We start from the raw sequence: 18,402 nt of genomic DNA, 5'->3' as shown, positions 1-18,402 counted from the left end.
TTCAAATCTCCGGGTTTCCAGCCAACCTGCCGGCATGAAGTTAACCATTTTTTCAGAGATGCTTCAACATCGATCCCAACCCTGATTCTCAGAAATTCCCCCAAGCAACTCGCCCCACTACCTCTCCCTGCTCTTACGAACTGACCAATTGCCTCCCTAATACATTGTCCCGTTACCTCAATTCTACGATCCTCCAAATACACCGAGGCAAACCCCGTACACGAATCCAGAAAAATTGGGTTCGAAGAGACACCTTCTCTGGATCCTCAAGACCATCTATTACCGCAACCGCTACCAAGGCTTTCTCGAAGGACCATGGGTAGCCTTTCACAGCCCACTTTAGATCTGCTTCATTTCGAAACGAGAACACCACTCGATTACTCATGCCTAACTATGTCGCCGCAATGCGAGATCGATCCGGCAGATCAAACTTTGGGATCCACAAGCTTTTCATCGTACTTATAAAAAACTCCACCCTATACTGCTTCGCCGTTAGCAGTTCATATACTAAGAACCACCTCTGTTGCCCCTCATCCACCACCGTCGAAGGAATAACTACCTCCACCTCTGTATCCGACAACGCAAGCTTCCTAGCAAAACTTTCAACAACCTCCTTCATTAAACACAAGAAGTGACACAGCAGAGACCAACCCTTGACAATCCCACACAAACACCAGGACATAAGTCAACTTACAAGAACTTCGTCACTATGGACGCCTCTTTATCAGGGAAGACAGAAAAAACCCTAACCCTCAAGAGAGAGAAGAGACAGATGAGATTAAGAATATATCATCTTAGATTTTTATTCATTTTAAGTTTAGTTGTTGCTTGACTTTTTGGTTGAGTTAGGTTATTTTCAGTTTCGGTTTGTATGATTTTTGATCTGTGAGGATCCGATTGTTGGATCGTCCCCTTGTTTGGGCGGTTTGATCCTAGAAGTGTTTTGGAGGCCTTAGGTGGTCTCCGATGAGGTTTCGTCTCGATTGACGTGTCATTATACTTATAGTTCTCGTGTTTCAAACTTTAAAACGCTTGTGTGCTTTGTGTTATATTGAGTGTGACCTTGATGTGATTAGGTGACTGACGAAATTGCGTGAGAAGAGTTTGATGATTTTGTACTTATCTTGGTTTGTGTGAAGATGCATCATGATATAGAGGTGAGTAAATCTTACATTGTTTTGGGTAATAAATTAGTATTGTGATAGTTTTAGTAGAATTAATTGTTAGCTGTAAATCATATTTGTTGCAAGTAATTTTTTTTTTGAAAAATAAGAACTTGATCTTCAACGGTTCATAGGTAAGTAAAAACAAGGATTTGTTACAAATGATTTTCGACTGAGTAGATTGTGAAATATAGTTGGAATTGTTTGTTGAAATGAAAAGCATTATGTTTTGATCGTTATTGTTGTACAATGTGATTTTGAGGGAAACAAATGAATTTTGGGAAATTTTTAACAACAATACTTGACAAATGGGTGACTCCGAAATTCGGTACATTTTCTTTCAAAAAAATCAAAACGGTACATGAACTTGTAATCTCAACCGAAAATATATACATGCCATTACATCCACCGCTAGTCAATGTGATTTTGGTCAAATTTGTAAGGGCAAATCCATCTATTCAATGATTGATGAAAAAAAAAATATTCAATGTTCTCCACCGACTCCGACGATCCAACCGGCACCGAGCTCCACCGACTTCTTCTTTCCTACTGCACCCGCTGGCACGCCATACTCTACTTCACCATGGCCGTGAGCGTCACCGTCGTCGCAATTTCCATGACCCTCCCTTCCAAGCTCGCAGTCGGAACCCCGATCCACCACACCCATCAGCTACTTCATCTCTCTCTTTTTCCTTAAGAACTCTCTGGGCCTCTGGCTTCACCATCACCTAACCCTCTCCGTTTCCTCTGATCCCAGAAAACCCGAATTCCACCTCCATGAAAATGACCCTCTTCACTGTCCTCACTAACCTCTGAATTCAAAAACGAAATTGAACCATCAAGACTATTTAAAGGTACTCAAGTATCTCTACCTTCGAAATTTGCAGGCCTAACGAGCCCTTGATTGTTCTCCTTGGAACCCATTTCGATCACCTTTAAGACCAGCCACAACATGTTAGAACCCAAAAGAAAGCACCTTCAAATACCAAAAACCAAAACCCCAAAATTCAAAATTAGATGAAACCGGGCAAAACCCATGATCTAAAACAAGAACACAACCACGGAACCCCAGAACCCACATCATTCATATTTCAAAAATTTTAAATTTCCAAAAGAACAAAGAACCCAAAAAACCCACAAACCTTGACAAAAGGTCGAGTCTTTCTGCCCCAGATCAAAAATCAGATTGGGTCAATTCCGATCAATAGTTCTGGGGTTTGTGAGTAGCTGGATTTTGGAGGCTCAGATTGGTTTGTTTGGTGATTTGAGTGGTGGTGGATGGTTTGTATAATCAGAGCAAGTCAGCAAACAGAGGATTGAGGAAGAGATACTCACCAGGAGAGAGATAGAGAGAGACAAGGACTGGTAGAGCGTCGACCATCGAGGAGTGGTGAGTGGGGAGAGAGAGAGAGAGAGAGTAAGTGAATGGACAATACTAAATTACTCTTAGAAAAAATGAATAATGGCATAGGGTTAACGGTGTTATTGACGTCATGTACTAAAAGTGTGTCGAGATTACATGTTCATGTATTGTTTTGATTTTTTTTAAAGAAAATGTACCAAACTTCAGAGTCACCATTTGTCGGGTACTGTTGTTAAAATTTTTCCATGAATTTGGGAAGAAAAGGCGGTTTTGAGTTTTGAATGGAGTATGTACAATTTTGGGTGATGGTTTGAGGTGTGAAAATAATATTTTGAAAAAGTTTTTGATATTGTTTGAGATTGGTGAATTTTTATATCAAGTTATGATAATCAAGGTGGTGAAAATCAATACAGTTGTACCAAGGTAGTGATAATTGATACAGTAGTACCAAAGTGGTGATAAATTGTACGATGATTGTTGTATAACGGATGTGGATTATTGTTGAGTAATTGATGTTAATATTGATGATGTAGTGATTTGTGTTATCAGTAGATGAATGAGTATTGATTTTTAGTTTATTTCTATTATTGAATTGTTTGTTTTCTTTCGTAATTTCCTGAACTAAATTATATACAGAGATTACTGTTTTCTGAATTGATTGGTTTTAATGTAATCTCCTGAACTAATTTTCTAATGCAGGGATTACTATGACTTCTATTGATTTGATTTTTATGTAGTCTCCTAAACTAATTTTCTATGCAGGGATTACTATGATTTGGTTGTGTGCTTTTGATGTGATCTCCTAAACTAATGCAGGGATTTCAATGAGTGTGATAGGTCACTGAGGTGACAATTATTCAGTTGAGATAAATGAAGGTGATTTTGGATTTTTGAGGATTTAAATGTTTTAAAACGTTATTTGAGTTTGATTTGTTTTAGTTGAAGTTTTGTATAATTGGTTGCTAAGTTGAGAGATAGAGTATATAGGTTTTAGTCATGAGTTAACTTACGAAAGCATGTTATTGCAGGATATGAACTTGGTGTTATTTGTCGTGGAAATTGCATATCGATTTCGTTAGGTTGAGATGACTTAAGCATGTGCTTCTTCTTTGTTGTTTTCAGTTTACTCACACGAGCTTTCATAAGCTTACTGGGTTTGTTGTTTCATCTCAGTGCACTATTCAATGGTGTAGGGGTCTATCCTGCAGGTTAGGGTGAACGTGATGGAGCCGTGGTCCCTTGCCGTTGCAATCATGAGTTTAGAAACTGATTGGTTGTGCGCACTTGTTAGTCTTCCGCTGTGTAGTGAGTGTGGTAGGGTTGTTTACCTGTTGAATTGTCATTTCAGTTTAATTTGTAAACTTGGTGTAATGTAATATATGACTCTAAAGAACGAGTCTGTATTGACATTGTGGGTTTAGCTAGGGTTGCCACTTGGTTTGGTAATTATCAAAACGATCAAATACTAACCGATGTTTTAGGTTTGGTAAACCGACTTTTTGTAACTGAGACAGATAAAACCGAAATAAAAAATTATTGAAAAAGTTGGTTTGGTCTTGGTAAATACCGAATCTACCGATTATCTAAATATTAGCTTTATATACTATATTTTTCAATACTCATACATGTATATTAAGAAATAAATATAAAAATTTTCATAATAGTATAAACATTACTACATTAATAATACATGTATTTTAAGTAATCTGGTCAAAAATGGTTAAATAACTTAGTTTTATTAAAAATGGTTAAAAATTGATGTCATATGTACAAAAGAAAGCTATAATAAGTAGATCAATACAAAGTTGACGACTATAAAATTGAAAAACCTAGTACTGTTCATTGTAATTTATATTACAAAGAATTAGTTGTTCTTAAGTTAGTAATACCGAAAACCGAAATACCGAATTTGGTAGATATGATTAAAAACCAAAAATTTTGGTTGGTAATTGGTAGCTCAATTTTGAAACCAAAAGCTTTGGTTTTGAAGTTGGTAATACCTATAACCGATTCAAATCGATCGAGTGACAACCCTAGGTTCAGCGTATCATCTTGTACTTGTTTTCAAACGAAAAAAAATTCAAGTATTTTGTGTTGATGTCTGAACCATCATGCCCGGAGTATTTTCCTTTGTTTAAATTGCTTATTACTTGTGCTTGAAAATCGGGGCGTGACAGCCCTTATCATCCACAGCTTCATTCTCGACCTCGAAGATGACATCTTTTGCAGCAGTGAGTTCGTCAACTTATCTCCACCTCCTCCTCCCAATCTCTTTATCCCCATCACTCCTCTTATATATATATATATATATATATATATATATATATATATATATATATATATATATATATATATATATATATATATATCTCTCTCTCTCTCTCTGTCTCTTTCTCCACGAAATTCTACATTTTCAATCAATGCCTCTCTGATCTCCGGTAAGGCAAACTTAAATTGTAATGAGGGCCAGAATCTGCCACCAAATCCAACCGAGTTCTCCTGCGACATTCTTAGCCTAAGCTCCTCGCAGGACCAATCCAATATATATAACCCAATCCAACCGTCCAAATTTAACGATGTTTGAAATCAACGGTTCAGATTGCGCCACACTACACAATTTTCTAGTTTTAAATAAGGATTAAATACTGTTTACTCCCTATACTTATAGAGTTTCATCGTTTCAGTCTCTGACCTTCGAATTTCACCTAAAAAGTCTCTGAACTCTCAATTTCCTCCCAATTGGTCCCTGCTGTCAAAATTTTCTGTTAAAGTTACTGTAAATGTCTATTATGCCCTCACTTACTTCTTTTTTTTTTTTTTTAATTTATTTCTTCTCTCTCTTTTATTTCTTTTTTTCATTTCACCTCTTGAAGGTCTATGGATTGGAACCATCTTGATGAGGAGATGAAAAGAAGGAGGCGAGAGAGCCGGAAGAAGAAGAGGTAAAAAGAAAAGAAAAAAAAAGAAAAGAGGAAGATAAATATATATTTTTTTAAAGTAATTGAGTGTATAATAGACTTTTTAGGGGAAGATAACGGAGTTTTTGATGGATGCTTGACGGCAGGGACCAATTGGGAGGAAATTGGGAGTTCAAGGACTTTTTAGGTGAAATTCAAAGATCAGGGACTGAAACGATGAAACCCTATAAGTATAAGGAGTAAGTAGTATTTAACCCTTTAAATAAATTTTTGGATAATACCAACTTTCAAAAATCATTAAAATAGCTCGGGTGTCTGAAAAATCCTTCAAAAGTTCCTATGAACTCGTAACGACCTCTAGTTTAATCTTGTGGGCTGGAAAGATAAAATTTGACAAACTAAAAATTTAAATAATTTTGAAAGCCATAAAGAGTTTAAAAATTTAAATAAAAATAGCTCAAAATTATTTTTCATTTTAAAATTAGGAAATAAATTTTCGGAGATCTCACAAGGAATTTCGTCTAAGAATATGTATTCTAACATGCACCAATTAGCAAGAGTGCTCTATTGACTATTTCACTCGCTTTACAATTGTGCTGACATAACGAAAAGACACTGCTCACGGAAAGCCATCAAACGATAATACCGGCTTACCACTATTTTGCCACCAAAAAATAAATCCAGTGACACGTAGTTTTATCTTGCCACTAGGAGGCTGCGACCATTTGATGAAACAAGGAACTCACCACCTGATTAGGACAGCCAATACACACAAGATGTGTGGACCGGGCCAAAGCCTACTTTGTCCAACCAGAAATTAATAGGGACTTATTAATAGCAAATAGCCACGAAGTACTAAAAAGTAAAAGCAAAACTAAACCAAGTAAATAATATAAAGATAAACATGGCCCAAATGGGACTAAGCCCAAAGTCAAGCCAAGAGATGGTTTCAGAAGCCCACTAGCCAAAGTCCAGCCATGCCCACCACCAACGCACTGATAGGAGCATAATTATGTGATATTAATAGCGTTAATCTCTATACTTTCTTTGTTAGTTTAGTATATTTTCTAGTTATTTACGTTGTTTATTTGTTTTATAGGTATCTTGGAGTAAAGAAGGAGAAAAGAAGTAAAAGAGGGATTGAAAGGCAAAATCGGGAAATCTGCCTGTGCAGATCAGTTAACTTCGACAGAGCACTGAGACCAGCTCAGAACGATCCAGATGATGATCTTTATATTTATAGAAAGCCTCGGATGTCTAGTTTCCAGATCTTTTTACGGTTCGTCAATATCATTTTTCTAGAGGAAGTTATGACCGATTTAGTACAAGAAGGTCAGGCTGCGCGTGAATCTGAGGTTGGACGGGAATTTATGTTTCGAAGCCCAAATCACACCGAAAAGCCCGAGGATGAGTTTGTGCTTCATATATCAGCTCAATATAGACAAATGGCATGATGTGAATGGTTGGAATGAGTCATCAAGTTCAAGAGCCAATAGGAAAACTCCACCTAAGCACGCTAACCCTAATTCTTTTAAGTTTTGGATTTCCTACACAACAAGAAAGATGGAGGCAACCTCTAACCATATAAAAGGAGATGATTCTGCAGCAGCTCTCTCTCTCTCGCTCTCTCTGCCTCCCCTTCTTTAGTTTGTTTTGTTTCTTCTATGTTTAACTAGTTTTTATTAGTTAGGGGGCTGCTTGAAGCCCCTAGACATGAACTACAAGATGATTTGACTTTTGATTTTATTTTCTTTTAATTCAAGATGAGACTTTTGTTTACTGCTTTTCCATTGATGAATTCTTGCTTGTATGCTTTGAGTGCACGCTTAGTATGCATGTTAGGGTTCTACCGCTTTGATTGTTTGATGCCTGGATCAATAGTTGGATTCCTCAAACCTTCTAGAGAAGCAATTGTTAGTTTTCACTATCAAGTAAACTAAGTCCTAGGTTTAGCAAGGCGCTAAGTTTATTGCGATGCCTAGTGATGTCTCAAACTCTTTTAGACCTTAATGATCTCTGCATGTTTAATCTAATAAGCGTACCTTTAGGTTGCATTGCTTGGGAATAGTCTAGGTGTAGAGCACTTCCTGCCTAGCGTACGAAGTAAGAAAGGGTAATAGGTTGTGTTCAAGCGTACCGAGCCAACCTGAGCATCTTCATCTAGATTAATTGAATTAGGATTGAACAAATTGTCTTGTGTGTGATTGTCCGGGGTGGATGCATCTTCCCTAACTATCTTTATCATATTGTTTTCAAACCATCTTAAAATCTGTTTTCGTTACTTTCTGTCCTCTATATTTTTATAATTATTTTATATAGTAAACGATATCCGAATAATACAAAATTTTGTGTGCTAGACTCCCTGTGTGTCTAGTATATCTCTGTAAATTTTCGTAATTTTCTGAGTAGTTTAGATTAGGTTTTTAATTAGGTTTTCGACTGCTGTTCGCTAGGGACAGTGGTCACTTTTGTGACATTGTTTTGAGTAGTTATAACCTTAGTCCTCTGCGGGAAAGACCCTTGTTTACCCTTGCTACAATTGACAATCTTAAGTGTGAATAAGGAAAATCAATAGCTTATAAACTTAGCTATCACGCACCACCCATGCTGGATCGCTTCTAGTGATCTACTGTTAGGTCCATAATTACCTAGTAATTATTCCCCTAATCTTGCACTTTTATTTAACCTTTGTGTTTATTTATATATATTTATTATGTTTTCCTTATCATGCTAGGAAATAATGGAAAAGCTTGGAAATGCCCTAAAAAATCAACTTTAGGACATTTTTCTACTCCGGTTAGGAGAAACTAGCTAGGCAAGGAAGGAGGAGCGGTAGACTGACCAAATGAACTCCAAATGAATTGAAACTTTCCAGATCCATTCTAAAATTTTATAAGAATGATGTACACTCATGGAGGAACATTTGGTATGAATAAACCGAAGGCTAATTCCGAAGTCTTAGTGGAGATTAAATTGAAGGAAGAAAGTACGAAAACATGACGAAATGAGAGTCAACGATGGTCAACGCCGGATTCCGCCCAAGTTGGCCGGCCAAGACCATGTGTGGAGGAGAAGGAAGATCTTATTAGGTTAGAGACTTTAGGTTTAGGTTATTTTGAAATCCAAAATTTGAAATATGACAAGTGGTCTCATTCTTACACCTTAGAGCATCTCCAACGGATTATTCAAAAATCTTGTGTCAAATTTGAATTTGAAGGATGATGTGTCATGGTCATTTTTGACAATTTTTTGATCCAACAGATTAGTTATATTTATATATTATTTTATTATTTTTTGAAATTTTTATAACAAAAAGAAAACTATTTTTTTCTCTTTCTTCTTTATCTCTTATCATCTTCGTCCTTCTTCTTCTTTGGGTTTTTTTCTTCTTCTTTAATGGGCAACAAGCCAACAACAGATGGCTTGATTTCTCAGCTTGAGTGTTGGTCTGCAAGAAAAGGATTCAACTTTTCTTCTTTATCTCTTATGATCTTCGTTCTTCTTCTTCTTTGGATTTCTTTGTTCTTCTTTGATGGGCAACAAGCCAACAACAGATGACTTGATTTCTCAACTTGGGTGTTGGTCTGCAGGAAATGATTCGACTTTTCTTCTTTATCTCTTCTGATCTTCATTCTTCTTCTTCTTTGGGTTTCTTTTTTCTTCTTTGATGGGCAACAAGCCAACAACAGATGACTTGATTTCTCAACTTGGGTGTTGGTCTGCAGGAAATGATTCGACTTTTCTTCTTTATCTCTTCTGATCTTCATTCTTCTTCTTCTTTGGGTTTCTTTTTTCTTCTTTGATGGGCAACAAGCCAACAACAGATGACTTGATTTCTCAGCTTGGGTGTTGGTCTGCAGGAAAAGGATTCGACTTTTAATATTGGTTTTATATGGCTTGATTTCTCTCATCAGTCTTTGTTGATAGAGCAGTGGTTAATCTCTTTCTTTCATCATCAACAGATCTGGGTAGGAAGAAAGAGAGAAGAAAAGGAAGAAGGAGAAGAAGAGAAGGACTCGGCATTAAAAAATGAAAAGAAACAATTTGACAGAGTTGTGAGATCTGTCAAATTTGACAGTGAGAATTGGAATGTCAAATCCACGTAGGATTTGATAGATCTGTTGGAGCATTTTCATCTTTCATTTGTTGTCGTTGAGTCTCCACCATGTCATTTGACAGAACGGGTGGAGATGATCCTACACATTTGTCTCCCATTTATTACCTTGCTTGTTCCCTTACACAATGACCCTTCTACCCTTACTTTTTCTCCTCCACCAAAATATCTATGGGCTTTCTAGGTCATTTCTATGTGGAGTTAAAGACTAGATCCACATTTTGTACTTACACATTTGTCAATCACATCTAGCCCTTTATTTTCTTTGAACTCCACCCTCCATTCATCACTTTTGGCCTATAAAAACACTCTCCCCTCACTTTTGACGTTTTTCATGTCTTCCTTCACCCATTTCATTTCCTTTCTCTCTCCATTTCCTCTCCATTTTTCATAGTTCTTCATCATGTAGTTCATAGTTCTTAGCTTTTGTGTAGAGAAAAGTGTATAGCTTCTTGGGTTTTGTTCTAAAACCGAAGAGTCTATACATCTTTGATCAATCACACCTTAGTTTTTCCATCTCAAGCCTTTGTTCTTCAAGTTTCTAAGAGTTTTGTGGATTTGTATGGCAATTTGGGTTTGAAAGAACCGAAATTTCCATACTTTGAGACATCTCTCACTAGTTTTGCATCAAGGGGAGCTAGTTTGGTAACCAACCACTTTCTCCACTCTTCCTCTCTTTTGCTTGATGTTATTATGTTTATGGGTTTGATGTATATAACTATAGGTTGTGAGTAGAATATATTTGGGGCTAGGCCTTAGCCCTAGCCAAACTCATGTATAAAATAGTGTGATGCCATGTTTTTGATGAATAAGCATGTTTTGAATCCTTTAGCTACTTTACTTTAATGCTTTCTTACATGTGTTTTTGGATTTGTCACCTAGAACCATGTTGTAGGAATTAATGAAATCGGAAACTTAAGCTTGACAATCTTTTGTAACCGAGAAGCATGTGTAGCTAATAGGGTGGTGGTCTAGCTTATTCCTACGGGAAGAACTAGATTGCTTGGGTTTCTTACCTAGAAATTAAAGCATAATGTTGTGGGTTTAGGTTCCGGAAGAATTTAGGCTCATGGCACCACAGGCCATTTAGGATCCGGAAGATTTGAATGGTATAAAGGTTGTGTAATTTAGCTTTGCTTCGGAAGAGATTGTTAAATTGCATGACTAGTTGGTTTCTTGGTAGGGTTTCTTGGTAGCTTCATCAAAGCACTAAGGGGAAATTTATCAAAGCATGTTGTCATTTGAAAATGGGTTACATTATATGCATGAGGGAGGCTAGGTGCAAAACCTATGCTCCTATTTATCTCATTGATCAAAGTCTCTATTTTATTTTATTTTTATTAGCTTAGTTTATTTTTGTGCAACTTATTTTTCCTTATAAAAATTAAAATCAACCAAGCCGTTCACTACCACAATTGTTAATACCATCCTCATGATCTTTAGCTTCCAAACGGCTAAGGTTGTGAATTTGTAAAAAGGTAGACTTTACATGTGTTTTCTAGGTTTTATTTTTCACGGTAATCTTCACTTTCCCTTTACTGAAACTTGACCTCCTATACTTGGGAGTAGGGCACATCATTCATAAATTTGCACATATTTTCATACTCAATATGCTCAATTTAGTCTTTTCTTACCACAATTTACCAATTAGCTTACCCAAAGTACTTAAAGCAATTTCAAAAATTAAAGTACCACACAAAAACTACCAAAGAAAGTAAAGATAAACTAAAAAAAAATGGGTTCTCTAGTCCCACGGCAACTTAATAGGGATTGAGTTTTACCTCAATCCCTGGCAACGACGCTTGATCTACCACCGTCGCCCCACTCTTGTAGCGCTACCAAACCATGTTGCCCTCCATGTGCCTTACACCAGCTGCGATTCGATCTCTCTGTCATCCGTGCCATCAAACCACCCCATCGAGGCCATTAAAGAGGCTGAGGAGGAATTCGAACTCACAACACTTCCAACAACCCGGTTTCCCTATCCCCAAACCATCTTCCATACTTATCCGATCGATCTCGTCTACCACTGAATCCAACAACTACTTATTTGATTCCCCTCTGCAATCTGCCTAAAACTCCCCAAACCTTACTAGCCACCTCAACCACTTCTTTAAACAACCTTGTCTTGAAATCTTGAGCCAAGATGGCCACCAAGAACCTATAGTTTCGCTAATGAACAATGTCATGACATGAACTTTCGTTATTAATTTCTTGTAATTTTTCTTGAAATTAATAAAGCTTCAGTTTGTATAAATTTTTGTTCTTGTGCCTTGTTCTTATGTTTTTTTGGGAAATAGAAATATTTAGGACGAATAATTTCTTGGAACGTTTTGTTTTTGAGAGCTCAAATGCTGACTTTTTACTTGTTATATTTTTGTAAAAACTTTCTTCATGGAAGTCGTATATCACGTTAATATGAGTTCGTAGACATATGCGACAGGCTAATTTTCGAGATCGTATGAAAAATTTATGATCAGCAGAAGAATTTACTATTTTGGGAAATTTTTCGAAAAAAATCAGAAAAAATCCAAAACTGTCCAAATCCGGAAAGAAATTCTCTCCCCAGAATCCCCAACCCAATCGGGATTTATCTTAGTCGTTCAGCAGCGCCACCACAGTTGTTTTCTCTCTCTCTCTCTCTCTCTCTCTCTCTCTCTCTCTCTCTCTCTCTCTCTCTCTCTCTCTCTCTCTCTCTCCTCTCTCTCTTCTCTCCTCTCCTCTCTCTCTTCTCTCTCTCTCTCTCCTCTCTCTTCTCTCTCTCTCTCTCTTCTACCTACCTCGACCACTCACCTTCCTTGGAACTCAACCGTGCATGGCGCAGCAAGAGCCAAAAACACGGCGGCGAGTTGCTGGACCTAGCCACTTTATGGCTCAAACCCGACTGGGTTTTGTAGCTCTCCTCTTGCTATTTCCATCTGTACCAGTCTTGAAGCTCGATATGACCTGTGGAGCTTGGATTTTCAATTTGAAATTCCGGCCACCACAAGCTTCCAAGAGAGACCTAGCTCGATCTAGGCCAAATCAATCTTAGTGCCAGGTATAAAAGTTGCTCCTCTTGTAATGCTCTTCATTTTGACCGGTCATATCTTGCTGGTTTTAAAGTTGAATGGGCGGCGCCATGGGGCTCATGCGTCGCCACTTGTGGTGGCTCGTCTGGCCTCTTTTGGAGCTATTGTTTTCTCTATTATTCTCTACTCATCGATACAAGCACAGATGTATTTGTTGTGTCATAATTTAATTGTTTTGAACATGTTAGGTTAAATGTAGCTTTGGTTTGTTTGGTTTTCGATCCATGCGGATCCAACTGTTAAATTCAATGCACAATCGAACTCAACCCGATTCAAATTTAAAGCCTAATCCATCTAGGAAGCTAATGAAAGACATTTTGCTCTAGAATTTAAAGAAGACGATGATGATAAGTGATGGATTGATGGTAGAAGATGAATATAGCAGTGAACTGGAGAAAAAGAAAAAACTAGAGCAATTAGAAGATGAAAGGGTTTAGGATTTGTTTATTTAATGAATAATCCTATAATAATGTAGGGTGGTGCTATTCGCACACCCATTTTCTCTATTCACACACCCTCTCTATTTTTTTATTATTTTAAATATAACTTTTTTTTTTTTACAAATTACCCTAACTAGCCTCCTTTGTAGTTATGTTTCTTTTTATTTTTTCTATTTGGCAAGTCAATCATGAATTAAACATCATTATACAATAAACCAATTTTTCTCGTGAATATCATTGTTGCTTAGGAAAAAAAAAAACTGATGGACAGGACTAAGTGCAATCTGTCAAAAGTTTTGCAATTAGTGGGGCCAAGTTTAGGGCTTAGATGAAAAATCACGATGTAACCGAGTTTGGGAATTTAGGTATGTCATGACTGCTATACAAAACTGAAGAAAGGTATAAGCATATCACCTAAACTAAAGGAGATCCAAAACCTCTCACATCTAAATAAGCAACGTTCATTGAAGATACCATTCCTAGTGACATAAAGCATTCTATATAGAGTGATGATATGACTAAAGTTCAAAATGAAATCAGAGCATCAACAATTCCAAAGTTATCAATCAACTCAAGTCAAAACCATGATTAGCAAGCAAGTCATACCAAAATAAAATTAAGACGAACAGAACACACAAATTTAAAGCTCCTAGTCCACCAAATCGCTGAGAAATTGATTTTTTTTAGCAGAGAGCGATGGATTGAAAATACACCAAATAATTTCAATTAGAATCTTACTAAGAATATGGATTCAAATGGGCTCGAATGATCATTAAACTCATATTTTTCTTCCATGTCTCTATTGCAAATCAGATGTAAAATGTTTTCCTAAGATGGGTTTAAAGTTGTTTGTTCTGCCATAATTAAACTTCAAAACATCACGTTTAGAGATATAGAATGACTATGCTAGAGAAATTTTTGATGGAAAAGAAAAGAGAAAATCACAAAGAGTTATGAAGTTCTCTGTATCAGTAGGAAAATAAGGGTTTATGATTTGCGGATGATTGACTTGCTAAAAAACAAAAAAAAAGATTCTTGCAAGGGAGGGTAGTTAGGGTAATTTGTAAAATAAATTAAATTAAAATAATAGATAAATAAGGGAGGTGTGTGAATAGCGCACCACAATAATGTATATTAGTTTTTATTATTATTAAGTTACTTTTTTCTCTTTCCTGATAATTTATTAAGTTAATCATAGTTAGCCCCATTATTATAGTTTATCATACATGGCAGCTTTTTTATTGGGTGACCACTTAGGGGATAGTGGTGTGAGTAGGGATGTCCAATGGGTCGTGTCAGGTTGGGTTCGTGTCAAGTTAAGATATTTGTCGTATCGCAAAATACAAACTCAAACCCAACACCCATTTAATAATCGTGTCAAAAATTTAAACCCAAACCCAACCGATTTATTAAACGGGTTACCCGTTTCCAACCCGCTTAACCCATTTAACAAATAGGTCGTGTCGTGTTAGACAAAATGATAATGCGACCCATTTAACTAAAAAAAAATGCATAAATTGATTAAATTCACTAAAAACTCCACAAGACGAAGAATATAAATAATTTTATATATTCATAAATAATTAAATCCAATAATTATAAAGCAAAATATTTCAAATTATCTAATCCTATGATCAAATACTCCCCACGTCCAAAATTTCAAGAATAAGTATAGCATAATTGGGTTATACGGGTTCACTTCGTGTTGGCGGGTTGACCCGTGGCCGACCCATTTATTAAATGGGTCATGGCGGGTTGACCCACGGCCGACCCGCTTTTTAATCGTGCGGGTTCAACCCGCTTTATTTCGTGCGGGTTTCGAGTCGTGTTATTGAGTCGTGTCGGAATTGACAGCCCTAGTGGTGAGCAAATTTGAATCCGAGATATATGTTATGGATCATAAGAGAAGACGGGTGAGTCCACAAAAATTTAATGCAAAGCTTTTTATGAACCATATATAATAATTTGATTCTTTTTTTTTTTTCCTACACTTAATGAAAATGGTATCGGGAATCACATGCTTTAGGAACTACAAAGAAAAATCAAGATATCATCAATGCGTTCCATAAGGATTTGAGTCGTCAATAGACAATTTAGTGGTGTTTTGTTTATGCTAGGATCGAATCTTATATGCCAATCCATGATCAACATTCGGTACTCAAGAAAATACGTGGAATCTTATTTAGCAAGAAGCATATGCATCATACACTCATAGCTGTAGAACCCTAAGCATGCTGCTGATTAAGCACGCACCCAAAGTAAGCACAAAGGAATTCATCAATGATTAATAGTAAACTGGTTCTCATCTTTTCAGAAAACAAATCAAATAGAAGGTCAGAGCATAGTAGCAATCATGTACAAGGCATTCAAAGCAGCCCACGAACTACTAAAAGTTAGTTACACACTTTCGAGAATGAAAGCCTAAAAGAATTCATAATAAAATCATAAGACAAAAAATTGGAGCTCGCGACTGGTCGTTTTTGCGGCAGCTCCTCCTCGGTTGCTTTGATTCTCTTGTGCTCTTCTGTTGCATTAGCCTCTTTTCTAATATTTAGAGCTCCTTTTATAATAGTCATTTAGTCCTCCTTGTTGCTTTTTAGGTTTAAATTTTTATTTTTTATTTTTTAAGTAAGAGTCGGTGCGGTTGCTCTTAAGTCTTACTTCATGAAATTAACTGCAGAATACAATGGGGAACATAATGCCTAAACTCTATTTTACACTTGAGAGAATGTCCTGAATAATAGCAGAAGTCTACATCAATCCTATGTATTCTAAGATGCACCAACTAGCAAAGAGCGTTCTAGTGGCTACTTCATTTGCTTTACAATAATAGTGACATACTGGAAAGATAGAACTCATGCATAGCCATAAGACAATCAATATAGCTTTCCCTCTATGTTGACGACCCAATATAAATTCGGTGACACTTAGTTTCATCATACCATTAGGAGGTTACAACCATTTGATGTCCACCGTCGTTCTAGGAGAGACAAGACACACAGAGTGCGTAAATCGGAATGAAGCCCACCTACTCCTTAACTTGTAGGAAATCTGTCTACAACATTTTTGATTGGTTCATCTCTTTATGATGTCATCCGACCAAAAAAAATTCCCTCATTATCGGGTTGGACTTCTCTGATGCGCAAAGACCATTTCGGGCTCTCCCGGCTCCATTAAGGTAATATATGGGGACTTCAAGATTTGCAATTGGGATTCCTAGTTGCTATGCAGTCTTTATGTTTTTTTAGGATTCTCCAAAACTATGCGATTTCCTTGATCGTGTTTCATTTTCTCTTCTTAGAACCAAAGTACCTATAAAATATAAAAACAAGTAAATTTCTGAAAAATTCAAAAATATAATAAAATAACCAAAGAAAACACACACACAAAAAAAAATTAAATGTTTCATATATATGGCTCTGTCAATTTTTCCCTCCAGAAACTTGCAATACAACAATTAACTAGGATACGCTCATTATATAATTTGGAATCGATTGAGCAACCACTTTTATTAGAATCTTTTTTCCCGCCTTCGAGAGCGTCTTAATTTCCCACCCTTATATTGCCAAATTCTATACGACAAAACTCAGAATAGCTTTTGTTTATTCTTTCCTTTTAATAGACAAGGTAATGGACATGTTCAAGACAACTGCACATTTCTTCTTTACCCTTATCCATGTGCGAGGACTCATAGATTCTGAAAATCCTATTCAAGTTCTCATAATCCACTACCAAAGTATCACAAAACCAAAAAGCTATATCGGCAAAAAATTATGTGAGACAGAAGGGGCACCGTGCGCAAGGGATACACCACGAATTATCCTTTCTTGTTCTGCTTGTCGGATAATAGAGGAAAAACCTTTAGCCATTAAGATAAACAAATAAGGGGAATTGAATCCCCTTACCTTAAACCACTAGTCGGCGTAACCTTCCCGAAACATGGACCCTAGGTCAAGATTAAATAACAGACCATTTGCACACACTCCATGATTAACTGAACAAACCTAGCAGGGAAGCCATGAGCACCTCCATAATGTTCCGCAGAAACACTCTTTCTACCCATTCATATGCCTTTTGTCATATCCAATTTCACATCAATTTTTGAGAAAATTCTTCTATACACCGACGGTGTAAGTAAATCAGCAGATTCAGTAGATCTCAGCCGTTAATATTTATAAGAAATTTTTTTTCTTTTTTTTTTTGAAAAGATAAATTTTTTTTCTAATAACAAAAAAAATGTACTTGATGTTATCCAACCGTCAATTTCTGGTAGTTAAGTGCACGTCAGTGCACTGAATACTTTCTCTCAATTTTTGTCTTCACTTTAACATAATCATTAATTCACCGATCCGATGCAAAAGCACTCGAAAATTCCGAGACCACCTTTGATCAGGGCCGGTCCTGAGATTCTAGCAGCCTGAGGCGGAGAATTAAAATGTGGGCTCCCTATATATATATATATATATATATATATATATATATATATATATATATATATATATATATATATATATATATATATATATATATATATATTGTGGCAAATAATAGTATAAAATTCTATGTTTTGATCAAAAGTAAATATAGAATTGATAACAAAATAAAAATTTATGAATATTTAAATGATTAAAAAAAAAAAGTGAAAGGATAGAGGAAGCAGGATTCGAACCCTGCTTGGGGAGAACGCAAATTAACACAGCTTCCGCTGGAGCAAGGCCTCACTCTTAAGTGTGTCAACACAAAAAAGCTATATATCCTCTACATATATATAGAACTTACTCCTTCGAGGCCTCCAGGAACCGGTGGCCTGAGACGGCCGCCTCAGGCGGCAGCCCTCAAGGCCGGCCCTGCCTTTGATAAAACCTTCTTCAACTGATTCGTTAACAGTTGGAAATAAGTTTATAGAAGACATTGCACAAACTGATCGGTCGGTACCTAGAAACTTTTCTTGGGGTCTTCGTCTTCAACTCAAATCTGTCTCTGGGAGAAGAGCAAATTTAATAAGCTTTGGCTTTTTTATTGTACCCTAGGTTGAGAAGATTTTTTTGTGTAGACCGTGCCATGTTGGTTAGCTAATTATGGTGGAGATTAAAGATTCAAATTTTATGTATCAAAAAAAAAAAAAAAGATTCAAATCTCATTAACATTAATGAGTGAGGTGCGATGGGAATAAAAAAATAAAATAAAAATAAATAAATAAAAAGGTTGACAAGATTTTGCGAATAGTTTCTGTCTGGCCAACTTGTTATTCCTTTACTTCCCACCTTCGCTAATCAAACCTAACTGGGCCAGTTAACATAGTCCCCAGCTCTAATTGCAATGACCACAAATTG

The sequence above is a fragment of the Rosa rugosa genome, chromosome 4, assembly GCF_958449725.1.
Source record: "Rosa rugosa chromosome 4, drRosRugo1.1, whole genome shotgun sequence".
Taxonomy (NCBI): Eukaryota; Viridiplantae; Streptophyta; class Magnoliopsida; order Rosales; family Rosaceae; genus Rosa; species Rosa rugosa.
The sequence above is the reverse complement of the archived record's forward strand: the minus strand, read 5'-3'. Positions refer to the sequence as shown.